This window comes from Arachis ipaensis, chromosome B08, assembly GCF_000816755.2.
Source record: "Arachis ipaensis cultivar K30076 chromosome B08, Araip1.1, whole genome shotgun sequence".
In the NCBI taxonomy this organism is placed as follows: domain Eukaryota; kingdom Viridiplantae; phylum Streptophyta; class Magnoliopsida; order Fabales; family Fabaceae; genus Arachis; species Arachis ipaensis.
Window position 1 is genome coordinate 117,211,265 of NC_029792.2, and position 17,291 is coordinate 117,228,555.

At 32.7% G+C, this 17,291-nt stretch overlaps 1 long non-coding RNA gene across 1 annotated transcript in view; it reads right to left on the reverse strand.

The window, feature by feature from the left end:
- The window catches only part of LOC110265734, a 24,957-nt gene continuing 9,399 nt past the window's right edge, over positions 1,734-17,291 (reverse strand). The window contains exons 2-3 of the long non-coding RNA XR_002351987.1: positions 6,643-6,648; positions 1,734-1,744 (exon numbers count right to left, since the gene is read on the reverse strand). This is a non-coding gene — a long non-coding RNA (uncharacterized LOC110265734). The remainder of the gene's footprint in view (positions 1,745-6,642; positions 6,649-17,291) is intronic.

The following is a 17,291-nucleotide window of genomic DNA, read 5'->3' on the forward strand; positions in this document are numbered from 1 at the left end:
ATCCTTTCAATTATCTTTGTTAGCCACCTTGAGCCTTTTAATCCCCCTTTGTTCTATATTTTACCACATCACTAGCCTTAAACGAAAAAAATAAGTAATTACCTGATTTGAATATTTGGTTGGCTTAAGTTAGAGATTGTGTATAAATTAAGTGTGGAAAACTGTGGGAACTTGGGTTGATGAAAGTATACAGTGTTTCATTGACAAAATATTGAGAATTTGGGTACCTACTCATGTAAGACTAGAAAAATTAAAAATCCATGTGCATTGATATGTTATGTTTACTTTTATATTTTTAATCAATAAAAAAAAAAAAAAATAAAAAAAAGGAAAAAGAAAAAATATATATATATATATACAATATAAATAAATAAATTAAATAAATAAATAAGGGGATAAAATTACCCCAATGTTAAGTTCAATAAAAGATCAATGCATATGTGGTAAAACTAAAGAAAAGTTGATACATGAGTATGTGATGCAAAAGTGGGAATTTTGGGCAACTAGGCACAATTTTAGAGTTACATAGAGTGTGTGTGTGTGTGTGTGTTAGGTGAGAACTTAGGTTAATTAAAGATTCATATTTTAGCTCACTTGGCCATACATGTACCCTTACTTTTACCTTAGCCCCATTACAACCTTGAAAATACCTCATGATGTTTGTATTGGTATACTAAATATTTGTTGATTGGTTAGATGAAGAATAAAGTTTAGAAAGCATAATTAGAGAAGAGTAGAGTGATTCACCTTAGACACTTGATAGATTAGAGTGCATATACACTACAAGTGAGGGTTCAATGCTTGATTCTATGTTCCCCGCTTTCATGAGCTATCTTCTTACAAGTTTATTTGTCTTTTATTGTATAATTTGAATTAGTAAAATCTGATTTATGTTTGTCTTGAAGAGCTTATTTATTTTTAACCAAGTAGGTAGAAACATCTTAGTATGTAGTTGCATTCATATAGATAGGTTGCATTTCATACATTCTACCATTCCTCTTCACTCCTTTATAGCTTCTCTTGAGCTTAGCATGAGGACATGCTAATGTTTAAGTGTGGGGAGATTGATAAACCACTATTTTATGCTTTATCTTGTGCTCAATTGAGTGGTTTTTATCAAGTCTTTGCACACTTGTTCATACTAATTGCATGGTTTTACATTTTTCTTCCTAATCTTGTGCTATAATAGAAAACATGTTTCCTGGGCCTTTAAATTGCTAATTTTAATCCTCCCTTATTACCATTTTATGCCTTGGTATGTGTGTTAAGTGATTTCAGGATTTATAAGGCAGGAATGGCTTAGAGGATGGAAAGGAAGCATGCAAAAGTGGAAGGAATACAAGAAGTTGAAGAAATTGCTAAGCTGTCCAGCCTGACCTCTTCATACTTAACTGGCCATAACTTGAGTTACAAAGGTCCAAATGAGACGGTTCCAGTTGCGTTGGAAATCTAACATCCGGGGCTTCGAAATAATATATAATTTGCCATAATTTCCCTGAAGATAAGTGACACGAATGCGTGAATCCACGCGCACACGTGGATCTGTGCAAATCCAGCGACCTGTACGTTTCTGAATTCGCCCCCAGCAATTTCTGGGTTGTTTCTGACCCAGTTTTCGACCCAGAAAATACAGATTAGAGGCTATAAAGTGGGAAAATCTATTCATTCATTTAGACAAGATTCATTATTCATAATTTTAGGTTTTAGATGTAGTTTTCTAGAGAGAGAGGATCTCCTCTCTCCTCTCTCTAGGTTTTAGGATTTAGGATTTCTCTTAGTTTTAGGTTTATTTCTTCTCAATTTCAGGTTCAATGTTCCTTTAATTTAGTTTCTCTTCTACTTTTATTTATTCTAGTACTTTAGTTTATCTATTTCACTTGCTAATTACTTATTTTCCCAATTTGGTTTATGAACCTTCCAATGTTAGATTTGATTTTATATTTAATGCAATTTGAGGTATTTCATATTTATGATTTTAATTTAGCTTTTTACATTCCTAGCTTGAATTGATTAATTGGTGACACTTGAGTTATCAAACTCCTTTGTTGATTGATAATTAGAATTTGCTGGTTGATTTGGATCCCTCTAAAGCTAGTCTTTCCTTAGAAGTTGACTAGGATTTGAGGAATCAAATTAATTAGTTCACTTGACTTTCCTTTATTTAGTAAGGGTTAACTAAGTGGGAGTAATGAATAATTCTCATCACAATTGATAAGGATAACTAGGATAGAATTTGCAGTTCTGATACCTTGCAAGGGTTTTCATGATTATTAATTTATTTTCTTGCCAATTTATTTCCTTGTTTCCTTATTCAAAAATCCCAAAAAGATAATCTTCCATAACCAATAATAAATTACACCTCCCTACAATTCCTTGAGAGATGACCCGAGGTTTAAATACTTCGGTTATCAATTTTATTAGGGGTTTGTTACTTATGATAACCAAATTTTTGTACGAAAGAATTCTCTGTTGGTTTGGAAACTATACTAGCAACGAGAACTTATTTGTGAATTTCTTTACTAGTAGAAATCCATTCGTCACTTACCTTTACCTAAAATAGGAACCTTGCTAGAATTCCCTAGGTAAACAACTTCATTCCCATTATTTATGGGAGTAAAATCGAAAAATAATTTTTTTTTTATCACAAATGTGCTTTGTGGTGCCAGAGTCCACAACTCAACCCTTGGAGTTCTTCACTAGATAGCATTTAGAAACCATTACCATTATGACTTCATCATTTTTGTAGTTTGCTATGTTTGTAACTATCTTTTCTCCCCGTTTCTATTATTGCTTCTATCTTCTTGATTGTTATTTCTTTTTATTCTACAAATTGATGCAAAGTGTCCAATCCTACCACAAATAAAACAAGCACTTTTTTTCTTTTGGAGGTTTCTTGAAATGAGACTTGGTCATTTTATTATGAAATTTGTTTTCATGATCCAAATGATTTTTGTGCACAATTTTAGCAATATTGACTTTAGCATACACTTCTTTATTATATTGTTCATTAGTCGTAGTTTTATTTTATCCTCTATTTTAATATGTACTATGATCTCTTGCAAATTCATGATTTTTCTCTTTTGCATGAAACTCAATTTATAATCTTTTCATGAATTCGGCAATTTATCAACAAAGTTTGAGGAGATAAGCCTCAAAGTGGTCCCTGAAGTTACACTCGAGTCTCATAGTAGTCCCTGAACTTAAAAATTACCCATATTCGTCCCTGAAGTTGCACTCCGGGACTCAGATTCATCCTTCCGACACATTTCGTCTACCTGGCACCACCGAAAAGCTGATCTGGACTCCTTCGTGACACGCTGGCCAGATAACGCTTAGATGACGTGGATTAGTAAACTTTTATAGTGCAATTTGGTCCCTAAATCAAAATTAAAAATTTTAATTCCCAAATTTAATTATCATTCCCTTCTCTACAGTAATCCCTTTTTTCTCTACAGGCATAGATCTTCATATCCCAAATTCACAAGATTTTTCTTTTTGTTTATTTTTAGTTGAAGTATCTTATAACAATAACAATGTAATACCCGGTCTAATCAAAATTAATTAAATAATAAGTTAAATAAGAGCGAATATGGTTGGAAGATTTGGCAATTGGAATTTGATAATTTAAATATGATATTTGGATTCAGTGAATTTTTCTGAGTCGGAAAACATAGTTTTCTACGTAAAAGCGCGCAGTAGAATTTTGACCGGCAGTACCGGCTAAGATCTGTCTGGTACTACAGCTGAGAAAATTGATTATGAGTAAATAAGATTAGGAAATGAGGAATTATAATTAGGGAAGGTAGAAATATCTAAAGTGCGATTTAGAGCGCTAATCTTAAAGGTTTTAGCCCAAAATTGGGCCAACGGACAAAAATAAGTGAACCGGGCCTAAGTGGGCCCAAGACCCAACATATATAAACATTAGTTATGAGCATTTCAGCTCATTTTACCCTAAAAAGAAGGGTTGAGGCGCTGAAATTGAGAAGAGAGAAAATCTAACTCTCTTTGATCTTCAAACCACCATAACTTGAGCTATGGAACTCCGATTGACGAGCCGTTTACGGCCACGCGTCGCTCTTTTCATCCTCTACAATTCTATCTAAGTTTTGTGGTGAGTATTCCATTAATCTCTGTCCAGTTTTCGAAATTCCCCACTGTTACACGTTTTTGGGTAGTTAGTGTTGAAATCTTGTGATTTTGGGTGTTTAGGGATACTCCAACATGGATTCTAAGTGGGTTCTATCCCTACTTCATATGGGCTGAGGTAAGAAGTGCTCAAACCCTTGTGATTTGTCATTTTTATGAGCCCTAGGTTGATGTATGTATGTGACATTGGTTATGTTAGTGTATTTGGTGATGTTGGTGCACAATTGGGAGGTTGGTATTGCTTGAGGAGCTTTGGTAAGGCTTGGAGCTAAGGTTGGTGAAGAATTTCAAAGAAGAGGCTCAATTGGTTTGGTTACAAGAGGTACGGTTTAAGTTTCATTTAAGTACCGTGTGTTGTGATGAAAATTCCTAGGCTAGATGCCCCTAGGATTAAGTTTGGATTGTCTAAATGATTGGTACTAATATACATAGTTGGTATGTAATGTGAATTAATGATTGGGTTGAGAATTGTGTGGCCTTGTATGCTTGGTGTATTGAGAATTTGATGTACTGGGTAATGGGTATTGATTTGTAGTTTATGCATTTAAATTGTGAAAATTGGGCCGGAGGCCATGAATTTTGGGCCGGAGGCCGGAAAGAGGTAAGAAAGGTAAGTCGATGTGTGCATTGTATGATGGCACGAGTGATTGGATGAATTTCAGATAATGAATATATGAATGATTAGGTTGGTTATTGAATAATAATGTTTGAGGAGTTGAAGTGTGGAATTTGGTAATTTTGGGTGAAATTATGTAGATGAGGTATGTTTGGTTTGGTTGAGATATATTATGTGGTCATATATGTGAATATGATTATTGATGCCTTGATGGTATGATGATGCATTAGAGATATGTATGTTATGATATATGCTTGAAGAATGATTAAGGTTGATTTGTGGATGAAACCACGTGATAGTGAGTATGATATTGATTATGTATAATGATGGTTGATTGGAAATGGTATTATTGGATATTGGGATGAGGAAGGATGTATGACATGATATTGTGTTTGTCCTTTAGCCATTTGATTGAGAAGTGTTAAAATGGTTGGATGTGGTTTTGGGAATCTTGGTGAAGTGTCAATGTGTGAGTTGAGGATGGCTTGATGTTGATTTTGGTACATTTTGATTGATTTCAAAAAGGGTTGAAATTGGCATGTTTTGGTTGATTTTGAAAATAGTTGAAAATAGCTTGTTTTGAAAATGGCACCTTGTGGTTTTGTATGAAAACATGATTTTTGGGCATATTTTGATGGGACATAACTTGGACTACGGATCTCTGTTTTGTACCAAATTTGTTTAGAAATGAAATTGGATCCGGGATGTCCATGCCGTTCGAAGAACGGGTGAAAAACGATTTAAAATGAGAGTTATGTCCGTCGAAAGATTGGGGGTTGAATCTGTAAATTCTGCAGCTTTTAACTTAGAAAATTTTTAGCAGAATGACCCTCCGCGCGTAGGCGCACTTGGCGCGTACGCACCGTTCTTCAAGAAAGCACCATCCACGCGTGCGCGTGGTGTGCGCGGGAGCGTCGATGCGCTGCACCAAATGCCCAGCCATTTTCCCGAGAGTTGTGCCAGTTTTGTGCCTGGGGCACAAATGTATCCACGCGTACGCGTGGCTGACGCGTGCGCGTCGTTTGGCTATTTTTCAACCCGCGCGTCCGCGCGTATGACACTTGCGCGTCGATGAGTTTTGTGGCCATCCACGCGTGCGCGTGGAGTGCGCGTACGCGTGGCCCTGTTTTCATGCCAAAGTTGATTTTTGAGTTTTTAAAGCCAAATCTCATACTTCTAAGCCTCCGATCTCGCCCCTTATGTATTAAATCATTATGATATGCCTAGCAATGAGAAAGGAGCTAGGAGATGTGGTAACTTGCGAGTGAAGCAAGGGGAAAGGTTACGATCAATGATGATCAAAGATGATTATATGAGATATGGAGGATGACGGTGGAAGTACCGTGTATGCCATGAGGCGAAGGGCTATATTTATTGATAAATGTCCGGTTCTTGATTGAACCATAAGCCGAATGGCTGAGTTATTGCCGGGTTACGGCAAAGCCATTACTGTTTATGGCTGAGTATAAATGCATATATGATTAATGAATGAATGTGTTAAATGGATAATAATGATAAATGCTAAAATATGATGTGTGACCCCGGGTAGTAGGCAGTGGCGTTGTCCACTTGCTCCGGGTATGAGACGGGAAAGGATGTTTATGATAAATGAGTTTAATTATGGAGTTTTGAATAAATGTGTATTTGTGATACCTGGGTAGTAGTAAGGGTGGTGGTTCATCCCGCTTACTCCAGGTTTATGTTTGAGATTTGATAACAGTGATGATTGTTTCTAAACTGAACGAATGTATGTTTTGAGATCCTGGGTAGTAGCAAGGGTTGTGGTTCGTCCCACTTGCTCCAGGTCAGAAATTGTGACGCCTGGGTAGTAGCGGCAGTAGTGGTGAATCCACTCGCTCCAGGTTGAGCTTTTAAACACCCGCCTGGGTAGTAGCCGCAGTAGTGGTTATTCCACTGGCTCTGGGTTGAGCGCGTAGTAGCAATGGGGTTGTAGCTCAAACCTACTTGCTCCGCGATGGGTGTTTTTGTCCAATGGTTAGCTACCAGGACATGTCGGGTTGGCTATATAACCGACAGATGATATCATCGGCCATAGGGCAGGCATTCATCATTTGCATATGTTTGAATTGTTTGGGTTTGCCTCTTTGTTTGGATTTCTACATCATATATGCCATGTTACCTGACTATATGCTACTTGTTCTACTTGTACCATATTTGTATATTACTTGCCTGTATTGCTTATGTTTGTGCAACTGAGAGGCCCCTCATGCTGGTGTCGGTGGGTGTTGAGGGCTGTTCTTGAGGAGATGAATTGATGATGCGATTGCATGATGATGATGATTATTGAATGAGATAATTGGAGCTCCCTGGGTAGACGCAGTGACGTGGTTTCACTAGCTCCAGGCGAGGGTATAATGTATTGATATAGAATTGCTGAGGCAGAACAACTGGTGATGGTTTTGCTTATGATTCTGAGTCTGATTCGTGGAAGAGTCAGCGAGTTGGGAAACATGTGAAACATGAATTAGATTTAGCACTCCCTTATGACAGTTGCCTATTCATGGTTTAGTGAGAACCTAGGATAAATAATTGGTGAAGAAGTTTAGGATGCTTAGTAAGTTTTTACTGCAGTGCATTGTATTTATTTGGCACTTTTACCGTACTGGGAACCCATGGGCCCGGGGTTCTCATTCCGTATATATCTCTTGTTTTTCAGATACAGGTCCAGGTGCTCAGAAGTGAGTTGTGGGTCGTCTGAGAGACGGCGAAGATCTTTATTTTCTCTACCCCTAAAATAATAAATATTAAATTAGGTAAATTTTTGCTATTTTTTGTTTCTCTAATATTACCCTTAATTAATTTAAAATACCTATTTAATTATAATAAAATCTTAGACACGTCATTTTAATGGAGATGTCATATGATTTGAAATCCCATAATATAACACTTTATATTAATACTATGTGAATGACAGTTAAATTAAAATGATGCATGGTTATTTTGGAAGAGGATTCATAATGTTTTTCTTTTTAATTAACAATAGTCATATTTTTAAGAAAATTAACAATAATCATAAATTAACTCAAAACTTTTATTTTTATTAAAATGTCTTATGTGGTACTAAATTTAAAATACAATCTTAAAAACACATGTTTCACTACCATTATGTTTGGATCAATAGAATTGAAAAGGAAAGAAAATGTAAGGAATGAAAATTGATGGAAAATAAAGTTTTTCCTTGATTGAATGAGCATAGAAATTAGATGGAAAGGGAAAACAAAGGCATGAGGCCCACATCTAAGTTTTCTTTCCAAATCTGCGAAGAAAACTACGGAAAGTTTCAAAATAAAGGTAAGATTACTAATATGCCCCTTGTTAATAAAATGCAAAGTAAAATTTATAATATTTAATTTTTTTTTCTTCTAAAATAAAAAATAAATTTCTTTTTTTTTTCTATCCATTTTCTCTTCATCCAAACAATATAAAAAAAAACCAACTTTTCCTTTCATTTTTTTCCTCTCGTTTTTTTCCTTCCATTTTCTTTTCTCACATTTTCTATCTTGCATCCAAACAAAATGTACTAGTTGGTGCCTTTTAGCCTGCGTCGGTAACAATGAGGCGCAACATTAGCCTCGTTCTTTTTGCTTTGGTGTCGCCCGAAGAGTGTTAGAGCAACTCTAATGGGCGGATCTTGAGGCCCTATTTCTAACAAAAAGCAGAAAGGCACCGTTGAAGGGGAGAAGAGATGAGTTCCTGCACGGGTCTCAAGGTGAGGAGTCCTTTTAAATAGGGACTCAAATCAACCAATAATAACTTGCCACTTGGCAAGTTATTATTAAAAAAAATTATTGAAAAAAATCAATTACATTAATTTTAAGTATTTTAATTAATTAATTAAGTGGGACCATAACAGATACTAAAATTAGTTTCTTTTAATGGAGAAGAAAAAAATGCTTTGAGTTCCTATTTACTGTTTATGACACAAAAATTTATGTGGAGTTATTTTTTATGACAGATAAGTCATAAATAAAAATTGAAATAAGTTCTTTACTGGAGATGTCATGTATGCTCTCTTTTTTGGTGGCGTGTCAGGAAATGACGTAATAGTTGACCCTATAACAACATTATTGGATTTTTGAAAGTTGTCACGTTTGCCCCAGTAAATTTTGTAGTTATCCAAGTTTTTATGCCAAAATTTGAAATCCTTAGTTTTTTTTTTTTTTTTTTCATGAAAATATTTAGTTTGAATATTTATTTTTTGGTGAATGATGTTTAGGCCTATCGCCTACTAGTCTTCAAACCTTTTGGTTTTTAATGGTAACACTGACATATGTGTCATGGCAAATATAATTAGGTTATGCTAAGGTGCTGAACAATAAATTTTTAGCAGGTGCGAAAGGTGCGTGGATCTTTGGAGCGTTTGACGTCTGGCAGCGGCGTTGATATTCGCAGACAGAGATATAGAAAGAACAAAAATTATCAGAAAGTGGGTTAATTAGAGGTGTTAGATTATAAGTTAACGAAAGTGAATAACATGTTGGGCTTTTTGATAATGTTGGAAGTTGTATTTTTGGTAAAAATAGGCTATGTGTAGTACTATCGATGAAGATGAAAGAAAATCAAGAAATTTTTTGATTTGTTGGATATATAATATTATTAGACTTATTTTTTAGTTTATACTAGTATTTTTATTCGTAATAACATTACGGGAATATACATTTTTTAAAATTACGGTTCACTTTGTTCTGACAGTATAGATTATATATGGCACAAAAGATTTATAAAATCAAACTACTTTTACAAAAAAAAGTCATAGATTGACAAAAGTCTTTGGCTAAAAAGACTAAGGTATCTATAGATAAAAAATCAAATAATTAGATTTTTAGTTATTATTTTTATATGAAAAAGCTTAATTTTTATTAATAATTAATTTTAACATTCGTTATCTAAAATTTGAAACAATTTAATATGTATAAATAATTAATTTTTATACTTACTATTTAAAAATAATATTTTTCTCCCTGTGTATATAAAAATATAATTAGATATTAGTATAAAAAAATTATACTGATAGTTATAAAATTAACTTAAAATTAATTTTTTAAAAAAATTGAATCTTGATTCTAACTTTTAATTATAACATTAGTATTCTCTCCAAATTATATGTAATAAATATTTGAAAAAAGAGAAATAAAAATATAGTAAAAATTTAAAACTAAATTAAAAATTTAAAAAATATGCATATAATAATAATATTTTTTATTTGAATTATATTATTTTGTTAATTTTGTTTTCTGTATAATAAAAATATAAAAAAATAGAGAATGAGAGAAAAGAGAGAAAGATAAAGATGAATAATGAGAGTGAGAATGAGAATTTGTTAATTTTGAAAGAAAAAATTTTATTTTAATTATAATAAAAAAATATCAGATGACATATTTTAATTTGTCAAATTACTAATATAAAATATAAATTATATATAGAATAAAAATAGTAGAGAGAAATAGAAAAATAGAGAGAGGTAGATGAGAGAATTTAGGAATGGAGTTTATTAATTTTGGAAAAAGATATTTTTTCTCAATTTTAATAAGAGAGTGTTATGCGACTCATTTGATTATTAAATTAGATAGTAATATATGATACATAATATAGGTATATTTCAATTTCAATATTTTAATTTTAATGCAATTAAAGAATGTCATGTTGCATATTCTGATTGTCAAATTAGTAATTAGTCATTGATATTAATATTAATATTAATAATAATATATAAAATAGATAGAGTGGTTGAAGGAATGAGAGAACTAGAGAAAAGAAGAGGGAGGAGGGAAGAATTCTTTAATTTTAGAGGAAAAGATTTGGTTTTAATTGTAATGAGAGAGTGACATGTGGCACATTTTAGTTGTAAAATTAGTATAGAGGAGGGAAGAATTCTTTCATTTTGAAGGAAAAGATTTAATTTCAATTACAATGAGGGAATGATATGTGGCACATTTTGGTTGTAAAATTAATAAAGAGGAGAGAATAATTCTTTAATTTTAGAGGAAAATATTTAATTCCAATTACAATGAAAAAGTAACATGTGACACATTTTTATTATAAAATTAGAAATATATAATATAATAGAATATAATAGATTCTTATCATATAATTTTATATTCTCAAAATACATACTTGTTTTAGTCTGAAATTATAAACACATTTTCTTTTTGTCAATCCCTGCATATAGGGCTATTCATCTACAAAAATATAAAGGTCTAATTCTAGCCAACAAATTAAAGAATTTAGTAACTTTTTTTTTTTTTTCATATTCATCAATACTCAATAGTACTACATATAATCTTTTGTTACCAAAAATACAACCTCCAGCATTACCAAAAAGCCCAACATATTACTCACCTTCATTAACTCATAATCTAACACCTCTAATTAACCCACTCTCCGACAACCTTTGTCCCTTCTGAGCCTCTGTCTGCACGTGTTAACACCACACTGCCAGGCGTTAAGCACTTCAAGAGGCCACACATCTTCTGCACCGGCTAAAAAATTTTTAGCATCCACCAACATAATTTTGAATTGGTGAGTAAAGGGATTAATTAAACTTTATGTCGCTATGGAAAGTGACAAATTTTGGTGATAAATATTAGACCACCACCCCATAGTATTTTTATGAGATACACTTAACCCATAATAGATATGACCAATGTCATTATACTTCACTGATAATAAAATAATCTTTATGGTGTGAGAAATGAAAATATTTTTAACTTTCTTTCTTTTTTTATCGCTAAAAGTAGAAGATGTTGCAGATGAACTTATCAATTGATACTAATTTTTTAATATATAAAAATAATTTTGCCACTATGTAACTTCATACAAGTTTGAGAATTTTTTTTTATTTGATAAAACTACAATATATTGGTAATGTCCTACCAAATATGTCAATTTATTTTACTAAAATTTTTGTTTCATTGTTAACAATAACTAAATTAATAATTTTTTAATTTTATTTCATAATCTTAATTTAAAGAATGAAAATAACTCTTTTTGTGAGTGTCTCAATATTTTATTGTAATTTTGAAAGTAAAATTAATTATATGAAAATTTATATATACAACGTATCGAAAAAAAAGATACAAAAATTAAAATATAAATAAAAAGAACAAATAAAAGTAAAAAAAACTTTAATTAAAAATAAAAAATAGATAGAGTACACCTTTGAGTTCAAAGTTCAAAAAAATTATTTAAGATTTTTATTTTTACTTTGTGATACTAAGGAGGTTGAAAATATTTTTGTGTGTCCAAGTATTTTTCAAAAAAACTAAACTGATTATAATGTTTATCCAAAATCCTATTTATAAGCTAATCTAATATTAATTGATAATTACTCTTAAAATATCTTCTTCGATTTTCAAACTTCAATTAGTAACTATTTCTGTACTTTTTGTTCCTTGACGTTCTATTACTAAAATTTGTTGTGATAAGATTATATGTGGATGTCCATTTCCAAAGTAGCTTGGTTTATCAAGGATGACTCTATTTATTATAGTTTGAAAAATGTTATCATGTACACCTATAAATAGAGGCTCAAGTCTCTGAATAAAAATACACACAAGAAATAAACAATTTCCTCTCTCTTTTATGTTGCAATACTTCTTTCTCTTTATATTTCATTATATTTGTTACCTCTTCCTTATTTATTTATTTACTTATTTTATAACACGTTATCAGCACGAAGCTCTAACGAAATTTTAGGAAGACTCCAGAGAATAAATTTTCATTATGTCGAAACTCTTTTATCTTAAATTTAATGCTCTTAATATATTTGGAAATAATTATTTATCATGGTTACTAGATGCTAAAATCCATCTTGTAATTCAATGGATCTTGAATATACCATTAAGGCTGAAAATAATACATCCCAGAAGGATAAAGCTAAATCCATAATTTTCCTTCGTCGTCATCTTGAAGTATGATTGAAAAATGAATATTCCATATTAAAAGATCCTACAGATCTGTGGAAAGACCTTGAAGAAATGAACAATGGACAAAATAGATCAATTGAGGATAAATGCTTCCATTGTGGTGGAAAGGGCCATTGGACACGTACCTGTTGTACCGCAAGGCACCTAATTGATCTTTATCAAGCATCCTTGAAAAAGGATGACAAAGGAAAAGAAACAAATTTTGTTTCAAATGATGAAAATTCCACCACTCATTATGATGTATCTAATTTCTTTAAGGATTCTGAAGAAAATATTGGCTATTTGATCAATGATGGAATAGTTTGATATGTGTATGTGTTTGTTAAGTATTCATGTGAATAATTTTTACTATGCATGTACTTTTGCTCATTTTATTATTATTATTATTATTATTATTATTTATTTTTAAAGAAAAATGGCAAGGACATATCCTGAAGATATTTGCCTTACGGATAGTGCAAGTTCGCACACTATTCTTAAAAGTACTATATATTTTACCCATCTTGTGCCAAAAGAAGAGTATGTTAATACTATTATTGGCTCGGGCAATGTGATAGAAGGCTCCGGAAGAGCTATAATTTTGTTTCCTGGAGGAACAAAATTTATAATAAATAATGCACTATTATCTATCAAGTCCCTAAGGAACTTGTTGAGTTTCAAAGATATTCGCTGAAATGGATATCATGTTGAGACAATGAATGAGGAAAATCATGAGTATTTATGTATCACAACTCATGATTCAAATAAGAAAGTTATATTAGAAAAATTACCTCCACTTTCATCCGGATTGTATTATACCAAGATTAGTGCAATTAAATCACATGCCATTGTAAACCAGAATTTTATTAGCCCAAATGAATTCATAAATTGGCATGATAGATTGGGTCATCCGGAAACAATCATGATGAGGAGAATTATTTTAAGGCCATCACCAGTAAAGATTGGATTTGAGTCTCCTGAATTCCTTGAAAGGATTCAAGGTGATATATGTGGACCTATTCATCCACCATGTGGATCTTTTAGATATTTTATGGTCCTGATAGACGCATCTTCGAGATGGTCACATGTGTGCTTATTATCTTCTCGCAACCTGGCGTTTGCGAGATTACTGGCTCAAATTATTCGATTAAAAGCACAATTTCCAGAAAATCCAATCAAAGCAATTCATCTTGATAATGCGCTGGTGAATTTACTTCCCAAGCATTTGATGCTTATTGTATGGCTAATGGAATAAGTGTTGAACATCCAGTAACTTATGTTCACACACAAAATGGGTTAGCAGAATCACTTATTAAATGCCTCCAATTGATTGCTAGACCCTTACTTATGAGAACAAATCTCCCAACTTCGGTTTGGGGCATGCTATTTTACATGACGCAACACTTATTCGTTTGAGGCCAATGAGTTACCATAAGTTCTCTCCTATGTAATTAGCTTTTGGCCAGCAGCCAAATATTTCCCATTTAAGAATATTTGGGTGTGCGGTATATGTTTCTATTGTACCACCTAATAGCACCAAAATGGAACCCCAAAGAAAATTGGGGATATATGTTGGATATGATTCTCCCTCTATAGTGAGGTATCTTGAGATACAAACTGGAGATGTATTTAAAGCCCGGTTTGCGGATTGTCATTTTGATGAATCAAAATTTCCAACATTAGGGAGAGAGAATAAGCTTCCTGAAAAGGAACTTAATTGGAATGCATCATCGTTGATGCGTTTAGATCCTCGATCAGCGCAATGTGAACTAGAAGTTCAAAAGATTATACATTTGCAAAGAATAACAAATGAATTTCCTGATACATTTTTCGATACAAAGAGGATAACCAAATCTTATATACCAGCGAAAAATGTCCCAATTCGAATTGATGTCCCAATAGGACAAGTAGCCACTGAAGTAAATTCACGCCAGAAGCGTGGTAGGGTGAAAAATGCCCCAATTCGAATTGATGTCCCAGTAGGACAAATAGCCACTGAAGCAAATTCACGCAAAAAGCGTGGCAGGCCTGTCGGTTCCAAAGATAAAAATCCTCGAAAGAGAAAAGAGGTAAATATTCCTGTTGAAAAAGACATAGTAAAGACACCTGCAGTTGTCCAAAATTCTGATATAACGCCAGAAGACGTTCAGGTACCTGAAAATTGTGAAAATGACGAGATCTCGATAAATTATGTCTTTACAGGAGAGAAATGGGACCGAAATAAGACAATTGTCAATGAAATATTTGCATATAATGTGGCATTAAATATCATGCATGAAAGTAAGGATCTTGAGCCAAGATCAGTCGAAGAATGTCGACAAAGAAATGATTGCCCAAAATGGAAAGAAGCCATGAAGGCTGAATTAGACTCACTTGCAAAACGTGAAGTCTTCAGACCTATAGTCCGTACACCAGAAGATGTAAAACCTGTTGGATACCGGTGGGTATTTGTGAGAAAGAGAAATGAGAAAAATGAAGTTGTGCGCTACAAAGCCCGACTTGTGGCACAAGGTTTTTCACAAAGGCCCGGTATAGATTATGAAGAAATGTATTCCCCTGTAGTGGATGCGATAACATTGCGTTATTTGGTCAGTTTATCTGCATATCATAAACTGCATATGCATTTAATGGATGTGGTAACAGCCTATTTATACGGCTCATTAGATCGTGATATCTATAAAAGTCCCTGAAGGATTAAAGATATCTAAACCATCCAATGAATATTCACAAGGATTATACTCAGTTAAATTGCAAAGATCTTTATATGGTCTAAAGCAATCTGGACGAATGTGGTATAATCGTCTTACTGAGTATTTGGCCAAAAACGGATTTAAGAATGATGATATCTACCCCTGTGTTTTTATAAAGAAAACTACATCTGGATTTATTATTATTGTTGTGTACGTTGATGATTTAAATATCATTGGAACTCCTGAAGAGATTCCAACAATTATAAAAACTCTAAAGGAAGAGTTTGAGATGAAAGATCTTGGAAAAACTAAATTTTGTCTCGACCTGCAGATCGAGCATACAAAAAATGGGATCTTTATTCATCAAACAACATACACATAAAAGATCTTGAAAAGATTTTATATGGATAAGTCACATCCATTAAGTACCTCAATGATTGTAAGATCTTTGGATGTGGAAAAGGATCAATTCCGTCCTAAAGAAGAAAATGAAGATATCTTTGGTCCTGAAGTACCATATCTTAGTGTCATTGGAGCGCTAATGTATCTTGCTAATAATACGCGACCCGATATATCATTTGCTGTGAATTTACTAGCAAGATATAGTTCCTCTCCAACCAGAAGACATTGGAGTGGAATCAAACAAATCTTTCGATATCTTCATGGAACGGTTGATATGGGATTGTTTTATCCCTATGGATCCAAGTCACAATTAGTTGGCTATGCAGATGCTGGATACTTGTCTGATCCACATAAAGGGAGATCTCAAACAGGATACATGTTCACATATGGTGGTACAGCTATATATATCATGGAGGTCCACGAAACAGACGATTGCTGCAACATCCTCTAATCATGCTGAAATACTAGCAATACATGAAGCTAGTCACGAGTGTTTTTGGCTGAGGAGTGTGCTCCAATATATTCTGTCATCATGTGGATTGATTGATCAGAAGATAGCTCCAACTGTCCTGTTTGAAGATAATACAACATGTATTGCTCAACTTAAAGGCGGATATATCAAAGGTGATAGAACAAAGCATATTTCTCCCAAATTCTTCTTCACTCATGATCTTCAAAATCAATGGACAATTGATATCCAACAGATCCGCTCAAGTGATAATTTGGCAGATTTATTCACAAAGTCACTCCCAAAATCTTCTTTTGAAAGATTGGTACATCAGATTGGGATGCACCAATTTCGAGATATAAAATAATGTCGGCAAAAGGGGGAGACTGTACTCTTTTTTCTTTGGTTAGGTTTTTTTCCCATTGGGTTTTTCTTGACAAGGTTTTTAATGAGGCAGTCACCATCACTAAAGGATATTGTACTCTTTTTCCTTCACTAAGATTTTTTTCCACTGGGTTTTTCTTTAGTAAGGTTTTAACGAGGCAATAATCCTAAATGGACATCCAAGGAGGAGTGTTGTGATAAGAATAAGATCACATGTGGATGCCCATTTCCAAAGTAGCTTGGTTTATCAAGGATGACTCTATTTATTATAGTTTGAAAAATGTCATCATGTACACCTATAAATAGAGGCTCAAGCCTCTGAATAAAAATACACACAAGCAATAAACAATTCCTTCTCTCTTTTATGTTGGAATACTTTTCTCTCTTTATATTTCATTATATTTGTTACCTCTTCCTTATTTATTTACTTATTTTATAACAAAATTAACAATTTTTTGTGTACTTTTTATTTTGACATCCTATTGTTATCATTAATAATTACATTTTTGACATAGTATATCCCATAATTTAGATCTAGTTCAAATTTTAATTAAAACTGTTCTTTTATATTGTCAATTAAAAGCTTTTCTTAATGTATTAAAATTGATCTTTTGAAAATAATATAATTTAGACATTAATATTATCTTATATTTATTTTTTAAAAATAATTCTTTTTA